Source organism: Coregonus lavaretus, assembly GCF_964263955.1.
Source record: "Coregonus lavaretus genome assembly, contig: HAP1_SCAFFOLD_4822, whole genome shotgun sequence".
Lineage (NCBI taxonomy): Eukaryota > Metazoa > Chordata > Actinopteri > Salmoniformes > Salmonidae > Coregonus > Coregonus lavaretus.
The window spans coordinates 32,901-46,257 of NW_028157171.1; positions in this window are offsets into that span (position 1 = coordinate 32,901).

The window sequence follows — 13,357 nt, forward strand, 5'->3', positions numbered from 1 at the left end:
GTCTGGGTGGCTTAATACACCATACACAACATCATTATTAACAGAGGAAGGGTTAGTCATTCATATCACAATTACTATTTTAGTTATTGTTTTGTATTTGTTTGTACAAATTAGTAGAATTTTGTTTTTACTTTCACATTATTTTGTGTAGATGAATTACGGAAAATTATAATCAAATCTATTTCAATCCCACTTTTTAAAGCAACAAAATGTGAAAAAGGTTATAGTGGGTGTAGACTTTCCATAGGCACTGTATAGCCTAATAATATTTAGGAAGTTAATTTCCTTGGGAAGATAACTGCCGTACTTATCAGTCCATTCATATATAGACTACTCTATTTAATTGAGACCATACGCTCACCTGATCTGGAATGCCCAACCAGGAGAGGAGAGCCCTTGTAGCTCAGTTGTCGGTTCGATTCCCAGGGGGGGCCAGTATGAAGAAAAAAAAATTATGCACTCACTAACTCTAAGTCGCTCTGGATAAGAGTGTCTGCTAAATGACTGAAATGTAAAATGAGAGGTATGGCTTCTGAACTAGGAGAGGAGAGGCTGCTGAACTAGGAGAGGAGAGGCTGCTGAACTAGGAGAGGAGAGGTATGGCTGCTGAACTAGGAGAGGAGATGTGTCGCTGCTGAACTAGGAGAGGAGAGGTACAGTGGGGGAAAAAAGTATTTAGTCAGCCACCAATTGTGCAAGTTCTCCCACTTAAAAAGATGAGAGAGGCCTGTAATTTTAATTATAGGTACACGTCAACTATGACAGACAAAATGAGAAAATCAATTCCAGAAAATCACATTGTAGGATTTTTTATGAATTTATTTGCAAATTATGGTGGAAAATAAGTATTTGGTCACCTACAAACAAGCAAGATTTCTGGCTCTCACAGACCTGTAACTTCTTCTTTAAGAGGCTGCTCTGTCCTCCACTCGTTACCTGTATTAATGGCACCTGTTTGAACTTGTTATCAGTATAAAAGACACCTGTCCACGACCTCAAACAGTCACACTCCAAACTCCACTATGGCCAAGACCAAAGAGCTGTCAAAGGACACCAGAAACAAAATTGTAGACCTGCACCAGGCTGGGAAGACTGAATCTGCAATAGGTAAGCAGCTTGGTTTGAAGAAATCAACTGTGGGAGCAATTATTTTGAAATGGAAGACATACAAGACCACTGATAATCTCCCTCGATCTGGGGCTCCACGCAAGATCTCACACCGTGGGGTCAAAATGATCACAAGAACGGTGAGCAAAAATCCCAGAACCACACGGGGGGACCTAGTGAATGACCTGCAGAGAGCTGGGACCAAAGTAACAAAGCCTACCATCAGTAACACACTACGCCACCAGGGACTCACATTTTTCAGTGCCAGACGTGTCCCCCTGCTTAAGCCAGTACATGTCCAGGCCCGTCTGAAGTTTGCTAGAGTGCATTTGGATGATCCAGAAGAGGATTGGGAAAATGTCATATGGTCAGATGAAACCAAAATATAACTTTTTGGTAAAAACTCAACTCGTCGTGTTTGGAGGACAAAGAATGTTGAGTTGCATCCAAAGAACACCATGCCTACTGTGAAGCATGGGGGTGGAAACATCATGCTTTGGGGCTGTTTTTCTGCAAAGGGACCAGGACGACTGATCCGTGTAAAGGAAAGAATGAATGGGGCCATGTATCGTGAGATTTTGAGTGAAAACCTCCTTCCATCAGCAAGGGCATTGAAGATTAAACGTGACTGGGTCTTTCAGCATGACAATCATCCCAAACACACCGCCTGGGCAACGAAGGAGTGGCTTCATAAGAAGCATTTCAAGGTCCTGGAGTGGCCTAGCCAGTCTCCAGATCTCAACCCCATAGAAAATCTTTGGAGGGAGTTGAAAGTCCTTGTTGCCCAGCGACAGCCCCAAAACATCACTGCTCTAGAGGAGATCTGCATGGAGGAATGGGCCAGAATACCAGCAACAGTGTGTGAAAACCTTGTGAAGACTTACAGAAAACGTTTGACCTGTGTCATTGCCAACAAAGTGTATATAACACAGTATTGAGAAACTTTTGTTATTGACCAAATACTTATTTTCCACCATAATTTGCAAATAAATTCATAAAAAATCCTACAATGTGATTTTCTGGATTTTTTTCCCTAATTTTGTCTGTCATAGTTGACGTGTACCTATGATGAAAATTACAGGCCTCTCTCATCTTTTTAAGTGGGAGAACTTGCACAATTGGTGGCTGACTAAATACTTTTTTTCCCCACTGTACATACTTTTTTGAGTCACGCCACTAATAAGATACAGCAGCTTGCCAGTTGGCTGTAGGCTACTCCACCAGCAGCTTGCCAGTTGGCTGTAGGCTACTCCACTAGCAGCTTGCCAGTTGGCTGTAGGCTACTCCACCAGCAGCTTGCCAGTTGGCTGTAGGCTACTCCACTAGCAGCTTGCCAGTTGGCTGTAGGCTACTCCACTAGCAGCTTGCCAGTTGGCTGTAGGCTACTCTACTAGCAGCTTGCCAGTTGGCTGTAGGCTACTCCACCAGCAGCTTGCCAGTTGGCTGTAGGCTACTCCACTAGCAGCTTGCCAGTTGGCTGTAGGCTACTCCACCAGCAGCTTGCCAGTTGGCTGTAGGCTACTCCACTAGCAGCTTGCCAGTTGGCTGTAGGCTACTCCGCTAGCAGCTTGCCAGTTGGCTGTAGGCTACTCCACTAGCAGCTTGCCAGTTGGCTGTAGGCTACTCCACTAGCAGTTTACCAGTTGGCTGTAGGCTACTCCACTAGCAGCTTGCTAAAAACTGTAAGCAAGCTAGCCTTTTAGCTTCCCACAGATTTAGATGTGGCTTAGTGTTGTAGGTTACGGTCTTGCTGAAAGGTGAGTTCCTCTCCCAGTGTCTGGTGTAAAGCAGACTGAAGCAGTCTTTCCTCTAGGAAATCCTGTTTCTTTTCATCCTGTAAAACTCCCCAGTCTTTGACGATGTCAAGCATTTCCTTAACATGATGCAGCCATCACCATGCTTGAAAATAAGGAGGCAGTTACTCAGTGATATTATGTTGGATTTGACCCAAAGTTAAGGTTTTGCATTTAGGCCCAAAAAGTGTATTGATTTGTTATGTTATTTTTTTTGCAGTATTACTTTAGTGCCTTGTTGCAAACAAGATGGATGTTCTGGAATATTTATATTCTCCTTTCACTCTGTCATTTAGGTCATTATTGTGGATTATTGTGAATAGTCACATGTGCAGGGTTACAGGTGGTCATTATTGTGGATAGTCACATGTACAGTGTTGCAGGTGGTCATTAGTGTGGATTATTGTGCATAGCCTAATGTACAGGGTTGCAGGTGGTCATGATTGTGGATTATTGCGAATAGTCACACGTACAGGGTTGCAGGTGGTCATGATTGTGGATTATTGCGAATAGTCACATGTACAGGGTTGCAGGTGGTCATTATTTTGAATAGTCACATGTACATGGTTGCTGGTGGACATTATTGGGAATAGTCACATGTACAGGGTTGTAGGTGGTCATTATTGTTGATTATTGGGAATAGTCACATGTTCAGGGTTGCAGGTAGTCATTATTGGGGATTACTGTGAATAGTCACATGTACAGGGTTGCAGGTGGTCATTATTGGGGATAGTCACATGTTCAGGGTTGCAGGTGGTCATTATTGTGGATTACTATGAATAGTCACATGTACAGTGTTGCAAGTGGTCATTATTGTGAATAGTCAAATGTGCATGGTTGCAGTTGGTCATGATTGTGGATTATTGCGAATAGTCACATGTACAGGGTTGCAGGTGGTCATTATTGTGGATTATTGCGAATAGGAACATGTACAGGGTTGCAGGTGGTCATTATTGGGGATTGTGAATAGTCACATGTACATGGTTGCAGGTGGACATTATTGGGGATAGTCACATGTACATGGTTGCAGGTAGACATTATTGGGGATTATTGGGGATAGTCACATGTACAGGGTTGCAGGTGGTCATTATTGGGGATAGTCACATGTACAGGTTTGCACGTGGTCATTATTGGGGATTATTGGGGATAGTCACATGTACAGGGTTGCAGGTAGTCATTATTGGGGATAGTCACATGTACAGGGTTGCAGGTGGTGATTATTGGGGATAGTCACATGTACAGGGTTGCAGGTGGTAATTATTGGGGATAGTCACATGTACAGGGTTGCAGGTGGTAATTATTGGGGATAGTCACATGTACAGGGTTGCAGGTGGTAATTATTGGGGATAGTCACATGTACAGGGTTGCAGGTGGTCATTATTGGGGATAGTCACATGTACAGGGTTGCAGGTGGTCATTATTGGGGATAGTCACATGTACAGGGTTGCAGGTGGTCATTATTGGGGATAGTCACATGTACAGGGTTGCAGGTGGTCATTATTGGGGATAGTCACATGTACAGGGTTGCAGGTGGTCATTTTTGGGGATTATTGGGGATAGTCACATGTACAGGGTTGCAGGTGGTCATTATTGGGGATTATTGGGGATAGTCACATGTACATGGTTGCAGGTGGTCCCTATTGGGGATAGTCACATGTACATGGTTGCAGGTGGTCCCTATTGGGGATAGTCACATGTACATGGTTGCAGGTGGTCCCTATTGGGGATAGTCACATGTACATGGTTGCAGGTGGTCCCTATTGGGGATAGTCACATGTACATGGTTGCAGGTGGTCCCTATTGGGGATAGTCACATGTACATGGTTGCAGGTGGTCCCTATTGGGGATAGTCACATGTACATGGTTGCAGGTGGTCCCTATTGGGGATAGTCACATGTACATGGTTGCAGGTGGTCCCTATTGGGGATAGTCACATGTACATGGTTGCAGGTGGTCCCTATTGGGGATAGTCACATGTACATGGTTGCAGGTGGTCCCTATTGGGGATAGTCACATGTACATGGTTGCAGGTGGTCCCTATTGGGGATAGTCACATGTACATGGTTGCAGGTGGTCCCTATTGGGGATAGTCACATGTAGATGGTTGCAGGTGGTCCCTATTGGGGATAGTCACATGTACATGGTTGCAGGTGGTCCCTATTGGGGATAGTCACATGTACATGGTTGCAGGTGGTCCCTATTGGGGATAGTCACATGTACATGGTTGCAGGTGGTCCCTATTGGGGATAGTCACATGTACATGGTTGCAGGTGGTCCCTATTGGGGATAGTCACATGTACATGGTTGCAGGTGGTCCCTATTGGGGATAGTCACATGTACATGGTTGCAGGTGGTCCCTATTGGGGATAGTCACATGTACATGGTTGCAGGTGGTCCCTATTGGGGATAGTCACATGTACATGGTTGCAGGTGGTCCCTATTGGGGATAGTCACATGTACATGGTTGCAGGTGGTCCCTATTGGGGATAGTCACATGTACATGGTTGCAGGTGGTCCCTATTGGGGATAGTCACATGTACATGGTTGCAGGTGGTCCCTATTGGGGATAGTCACATGTACATGGTTGCAGGTGGTCCCTATTGGGGATTATTGTGAACATATTTGTTGTGTCTGGGTGGCTTAATACACCATACACAAACTCATTATTAACATAGGAAGGGTTAGTCATTCAAAAAAAAATATGTTACCCGCTATTATTTTACAGTCCATATCACTTAATGTGATTTCTTAACACCAACTTTACTTATGAACTAATTTAGGCTTACCTAAACACAGAGGGGGTGAATACTTATGCAATGACTATATTTTAGTTATTTATTTGGATTTGTTTGTACAAATTTGTAGAATTTTGTTTTCACTTATACATTATTTTTTGTAGATGAATTACGATAAATTATAATCAAATCTATTTCATTCCCACTTTTTAAAGCAACAAAATGTGAAAAAAAAAGTATAGTGGGTGTAGACTTTCCATAGGAACTGTATAGCCTAATAATATTTAGGAAGTTAATTTCCTTGGGAAGATAACTGCCCGTGCTTCTCCATCCATTCATATATACAGTGAGGGGAAAAAAGTATTTGATCCCCTGCTGATTTTGTATGTTTGCCCACTGACAAAGAAATGATCAGTCCATACTTTTTATTTGAACAGTGAGAGACAGAATAACCAGAAAAACGCATGTCAAAAATGTTATAAATTGATTTGCATTTTATTGAGGGAAATAAGTATTTGACCCCCTCTCAATCAGAAAGATTTCTGGCTCCCAGGTGTCTTTTTATACAGGTAACGAGCTGAGATTAGGAGCACACTCTTAAAGGGAGTGCTCCTAATCTGTCTGTTACCTGTATAAAAGACACCTGTCCACAGAAGCAATCGATCAATCAGATTCCAAACTCTCCACCATGGCCAAGACCAAAGAGCTCTCCAAGGATGTCAGGGAAGAGATTGTAGACCTACACAAGGCTGGAATGGGCTACAAGACCATCGCCAAGCAGCGTGGTGAGAAAGTGACAACAGTTGGTGTGATTATTTTGCAAATGGAATAAACACAAAATAACTGTCAATCTCCCTCGGCCTGGGGCTCCATGCAAGATCTCACCTCGTGGAGTTGCAATGATCATGAGAATGGTGAGGAGTTAGCCCAGAGCTACACGGGAGGATCTTGTCAATGATCTCAAGGCAGCTGGAACCATAGTCACCAAGAAAACAATTGGTAACACACTACGCCGTGAAGGACTGAAATCCTGTAGCGCCCGCAAGGTCCCCCTGCTCAAGAAAGCACATATACAGGCCCGTCTGAAGTTTGCCAATGAACATCTGAATGATTCAGAGGAGAACTGGGTGAAAGTGTTGTGGTCAAATGAGACAAATCGTACTCTTTGGCATCAACTCTACTCAGTGTTTGGAGGAGGAGTAATGCTGCCTATGACCCCAAGAACACCATCCCCACCGTCAAACATGGAGGTGAAAACATTAGGCTTTGGGGGTGTTTTTCTGCTAAGGGGACAGGACAACTTCACCGCATCAAAGGGACGATGGACGGGGCCATGTACCGTCAAATCTTGGGTGAGAACCTCCTTCCCTCAGCCAGGGCATTGAAAATTGAACGTGAATGGGTATTCCAGCATGACAATGACCCAAAACACACGGCCAAGGCAACAAAGGAGTGGCTCAAGAAGAAGCACATTAAGGTCCTGGAGAGGCCTGGGAGGGGTAAGGCTGCTGAACTAGGAGAGGAGAGGTATGGCTGCTGAACTAGGAGAGGAGAGGTATGGCTGCTGAACTAGGAGAGGAGAGGTATGGCTGCTGAACTAGGAGAGGAGCGGTATGGCTGCTGAACTAGGAGAGGAGAGGTATGGCTGCCGAACTAGGAGAGGAGAGGTATGGCTGCCCAACTAGGAGAGGAGAGGTATGGCTGCTGAACTAGGAGAGGAGAGGTATGGCTGCCCAACTAGGAGAGGAGAGGTATGGCTGCCGAACTAGGAGAGGAGAGGTATGGCTGCCGAACTAGGAGAGGAGAGGTATGGCTGCCGAACTAGGAGAGGAGAGGTTTGGCTGCCGAACTAGGAGAGGAGAGGTATGGCTGCCGAACTAGGAGAGGAGAGGTATGGCTGCCGAACTAGGAGAGGAGAGGTATGGCTGCCGAACTAGGAGAGGAGAGGTATGGCTGCTGAACTAGGAGAGGAGAGGTATGGCTGCTGAATAGGAGAGGAGAGGCTGCTGAACTAGGAGAGGAGAGGTATGGCTGCTGAACTTGAAGCAGCAAGAAAGATGAGCGGTCCTTTGCACTTTCTCTTGACCTACGTTTTGCATGTAGGATATAGCCTGTCTTTTAGGAGCGGGAATATTTTCAGGCAGAGACAAATAAATGGATAATTAATATATATTGAGAAGGAGAAGACTCAACGCTCGCTCCCCATGTTGCGCCTTTTGCTTTATATTGATAATCACATTTTGGGATTTCACCTCGACTCACATTGGTTGAGCGTCCCCACCTTCTTTCTATTAACATTGACACTGTAGTAAACTATAGCCTAATTATATTTAAGTGAATTTCCTTGGAAAGATAACTGCCACGTGATTTATTCGCCCATTCATAGGTAGCCTGTTAGGCTAGTGTGTGAATAATTTGACAGAGGTGCTTTTAGTACAATAGCTAGGCTAACGCATACACAGCAGAAAGACACCGTTTCCAAATAATCTGCTGGACAAGTATATTTATCACATTGTTTTCTGTCTGACCTCCCTCAACATGAAAAATACAGACCGCGCTACAATGATCTCTGTCGGAGCCCGCAGCCCTCTACCTCCAAACGTCTTTGTTGTACCATTTGAAAGTGAAAAAAAATATATACAGTACCAGTCAAAAGTTTGGACACACCTACTCATTCAAGGGTTTTTATTTATTTTTTATATTTTTTTATATTGTAGAATAATAGTGAAGACATCTAAACTATGAAATAACATATATTTTATATTTGAGGTTCTTCAAATAGCCACCCTTTGCCTTGATGACAGCTTTGCACACTCTTGGCATTCTCTCAACCATCTTCATGAGGTAGTCACCTGGAATATATTTTGATTAGTTTAACACTTTATTGGTTACAACATGATTCCATATGTATTATTTCATAGTTTTGATGTCTTCATTATCATTCTACAATGTAGAAAATAGTAAAAATAAAAACCTTGAATGTGTAGGTGTCCAAACTTTTGACTGGTACTGTATGTTATTACATTTTAGTACATTTGTCAGCCAAAACATGACACCCACCCTTTTTTCATGTGTTCTATCGCAAACTGTCATAAACATAAAGCTTTCCAACGTAGCATCAACTATCCAATCAAAGCCACATTGACAATTTGAAATTAGCACATCAATTACAAAACATTACAATTTAATAAATGTAAATCCCACTTTGTAACGTAACAAAATGTGAAAAAGGTTCAAGGGCATTCTAAAGGCAATGTATTATACTTAGGTTAACATTTCAAAATAGTCTGATGCATATCCTGAAGATCAGATCAAATAGCCTGTAGATCAGATCAAGGAACGCTGTCTATACTTCCATCCCTTTTGTTATTGGCTGATTCCATCGCCAGCAATGCCCAAAAATATTATTGGAATTCTCACATAGAAACGTAATTGGTGTCTAAAATAAAAATAAGCTAAATCAATTTGCCCTTTTTCCCGATAGGGAATGTCCTATTGGTCTGAAGTGTAAGATATTGGTTTCTCCCGTGGGAGCCCCGGGTTCATATCCTGCGTGTTACATACAGTTACAATATTTGAGCGCTGCAAATCTGCGTAGCAAGCAAACAGACGATGTGTATTATTTTTAACATGCTGTGAAAGTGGTACTCACTTTTAGGAATGGGTAATCGTTTACAAGTTGCAAGCTATATCATAAACCCATCGTTGAAAACCACATTTTTCATCTTCTGTGGTTTGGTAACTTCCTGTTGTTCAACGGACCGGAATGAAGAAGCAGAGTTTGGAAAAAATGTATTTGGTGTCCATTAAGTCTTAAACAGCAAGGGGGCATTGTTTCCACTCCGTTGTGGCCGTCCCCATTTAAATGCAAGACCTCATCATACCATTGTTGTGTTGTTTTACCCTCAGTGTACTAACTTGAACTCCACTACCCTCTTTTTGGGATTTACAGGAAACACCTATCCCACCCCCCTCCTCCCTCTCCCTCCAACCCTCCTCCCCCCTCTCCCTCCAACCCCCCTCCCCCCTCCCCCTCTTGGGGTCCCCAGGTCGTGCCTCTCCTGGTAACTTACTGCTGGGTCTGAAGAGGGTGTCTGTGCTGCTGGTCGACTGCAGGAAAACACCGGGACAGAGTGGGTTTATGCTCTTAGATACATTTATTAAAATGTAGACTCATTAGAAGCACTCCTACCCCGTTGGTTACATTGATGATTTTAACGCATCCAAAATGCTCAAATCTGATCACAAGAGTTGGAAAGCTGGGCCTTGAACTAACTTCGATATGAAGAAGGAACCCTAACTGTCTGTCTTTGTTTCACAGGGGACAGCCCTAACCGTCGCTCTCTCAGTAGAAGGGGCTTATCATCTGGGAAGGCTAACCGACATCATGGTGCTGACGAGGCAGAGAAGAGTCTCTCCAGATCAGAACACCTCAAGAAACACCAGCAGAGACTTATAGGGAAGAAACCTCACTGCTGCTTTGACTGTGGAAAGAGTTTCACCTCTTCAACAAATCTTAATACACACAAGAGAATACACACAGGAGAGAAACCTTATAGCTGTGATCAGTGTGGGAAGAGATTCACTCATTCAGGACACCTGGCTGGACACCAGAGAACACACACTGGAGAGAAGCCTTTTGGTTGTGATCAGTGTGGGAAGAGATTCACTCAGTCAGGAAACCTGGCTAGACACAAGAGAATACACACAGGAGAGAAGCCTTTTGGTTGTGATCAATGTGGGAAGAGATTCACTCACTCAGGAAACCTGGATGGACACAAGAGAATACACACAGGAGAGAAGCCTTTTGGTTGTGATCAGTGTGGGAAGAGATTCACTCAGTCAGGACACCTGGCTTTACACAAGAGAATACACACAGGATATAAATCTTATAGCTGTGATCAATGTGGGAAGAGATTCACTCATTCAGGAAGCCTGGCTTTACACAAGAGAATACACACAGGAGAGAAGCCTTACCACTGCTCAGACTGTGGAATGAGTTTAACCACTTCAAACAGACTTCTAGTACACCAGAGAACACACACAGGAGAGAAGCCTTTTGGTTGTGATCAGTGTGGGAAGAGATTCACTCAGTCAGGACACCTGGCTTTACACAAGAGAATACACACAGGAGAGAAACCTTATAGCTGTGATCAATGTGGGAAGAGATTCACTCATTCAGGACACCTGGCTTTACACAAGAGAATACACACAGGAGAGAAGCCTTACCACTGCTCAGACTGTGGAATGAGCTTAACCACTTCAAAAGGACTTCTAGTACACCAGAGAACACACACAGGAGAGAAGCCTTTTGGTTGTGATCAGTGTGGGAAGAGATTCACTCACTCAGGAAACCTGGCTTTACACAAGAGAATACACACAGGAGAGAAGCCTTTTGGTTGTGATCAGTGTGGGAAGAGATTCACTCGGTCAGGAAGCCTGACTTTACACAAGAGAATACACACAGGAGAGAAACCTTACCACTGCTCAGACTGTGGAATGAGCTTAACCACTTCAAAAGGACTTCTACTACACAAGAGAACACACACAGGAGAGAAACCTTATAGCTGTGATCAATGTGGGAAGAGATTCACTCAGTCAGGGCACCTGGCTAGACACAAGAGAAAACACCACACTGTTGGGTAACCTTTCCACTTTCTGTAGCTCAATCCAGTTAATGGTAGACTAGTGTACACACACCAGAGAGAAGCCCTACAGGGTGAGTTTTGCCACCTCAAGCGTTCTTAATGTGGCCTTCCTTAGTGTAATTTGATGTACTGTCAACAAGGGGTCCACCCTCTGATAACTTTAGCTATCCATTATTTCCAGATTTCTATTAATTGCAATGTGAGTGAAATAGTCTGTGTTTGAATGGTGTGGGCGTACGTACCCCAACAACAGAATGGTGTGGGTGTTTCCCAACAACAGGATTGGTCAGCTCAGAGAAAGCAGGGCGGTAGCTCCTCCCCCTCTCTCTGGAAGTCTATCGTTAGGGTTAAGGCAAGGGTCCGTTTAACATGTTGACTAGTTGGGATGTGGTCAGAAAAGTCCCTTAATTCGCTGCCGTCCCACAGTCTGTTGACAGATGCTATGATACCAGTTAAGTCTGTTCACCAGAGATTACAGAAATGTTGGCAGGTAGATTTCTTTGGTTTGCTTAGCGAGCAAGTTAGAGGGATCTGAAGACTGATAACAATGTCTGAGGACAATTCACCATCACCATGATCAACCCTGTCTACCAGCCAACTCACCATGATCAACCACGTCTACCATCCAGCTCACCTTATTTTGAAATGACATGATATTGTTTGGCAGAATGAACAGTGTAGTGAATATTTTCCCAAACTGCGTTACCCACTCCAGTCAGCAGATGACGATGTGAGTCTTTCAAGAGCTGTTTCCTCCAGTGGACAGGACTCTTTTTCAACAACAACATGGACTCATCAGCCGCCTCGGTAGCTTGCTAGCAAACAAACAAGCCACAAAGTTTGCTGCTTCAGTGTTTTTAGATATTTTTCTCAGATGTTACTATGGTATACTGAAGTATAATTACAAGCATTCCATAAGTGTCAAAGTCTTTTATTGACAATTACATAAAGTTTATGCAATGAGTTAATACTTGCAGTGTTGACCCTTCTATTTCAAGACCTCTGCAATGGCATTGTGTCAATTAACTTCTGGGCCACATCCTGACTGATGGCAGCCCATTCTTGCCCAATGCTTGGAGTTTGTCAGAATTGGTGGGTTTTTGTATGTCCACCCGCCTCTTGAGGATTGACCACAAGTTCTCAATGGGATTAAGGTCTGGGGAGTTTCCTGGCCCATGGACCCAACATTTCGATGTTTTGTTCTCCGAGCCACTTAGTTATCACTTTTGCCTTATGGCAAGGTGCCCCATCATGCTGGAAATGGCATTGTTTGTCACCAAACTGTTCTTGGATGGTTGGGAGAAGTTGTTCTCTGAGGATGTGTTGGTACCATTCTTTATTCATGAATGTGTTCTTAGGCAAAATTGTGAGTGAGCCAACTCCCTTGGCTGAGAAGCAACCCCACACATGAATGGTCTCAGGATGCTTTACTGTTGGCATGACACTGGACTGATGGTAGCGCTCACCTTGTCTCCTCCGGACAAGCTTTTTTCCGGATGCCCCAAACAATCGGAAAGGGGATTCATCAGAGAAAATGACTTTAACCCAGTCCTCAGCAGTTCAATCCCTGTACCTTTTGCAGAATATCAGTCTGTCCCTGATGTTTTTCCTGGAGAGTAGTGGCTTCCTCGCTGCCCTTAACACCAGGCCATCCTCCAAAAGTATTTGCCTCACTGTGCGTGCAGATGCACTCACACCTGCCTGCTGCCATTCCTGAGCAAGCTCTGCACTGGTGGTGCCCCTGATTCCGCAGCTGAATCAACTTTAGGAGACGGTCCTGGCGCTTGCTGGACTTTTTTGGGCGCCCTGAAGCCTTCTTCACAACAATTGAACCTCTTTCCTTGAAGTTCTTGATGATCCGATAAATGGTTGATTTAGGTGCAATCTTACTAGCAGCAATATCCTTGCCTGTGAAGCCATTTTTGTGCAAAGCAATGATGACGGCACGTGTTTCCTTGCAGGTAACCATGGTTAACAGAGGAAGAACAATGATTTCAAGCACCACCCTCCTTTTTAAAGCTTCCAGTCTGTTATTCTAACTCAATCAGCATGACAGGGTGATCTCTAGCCTTGT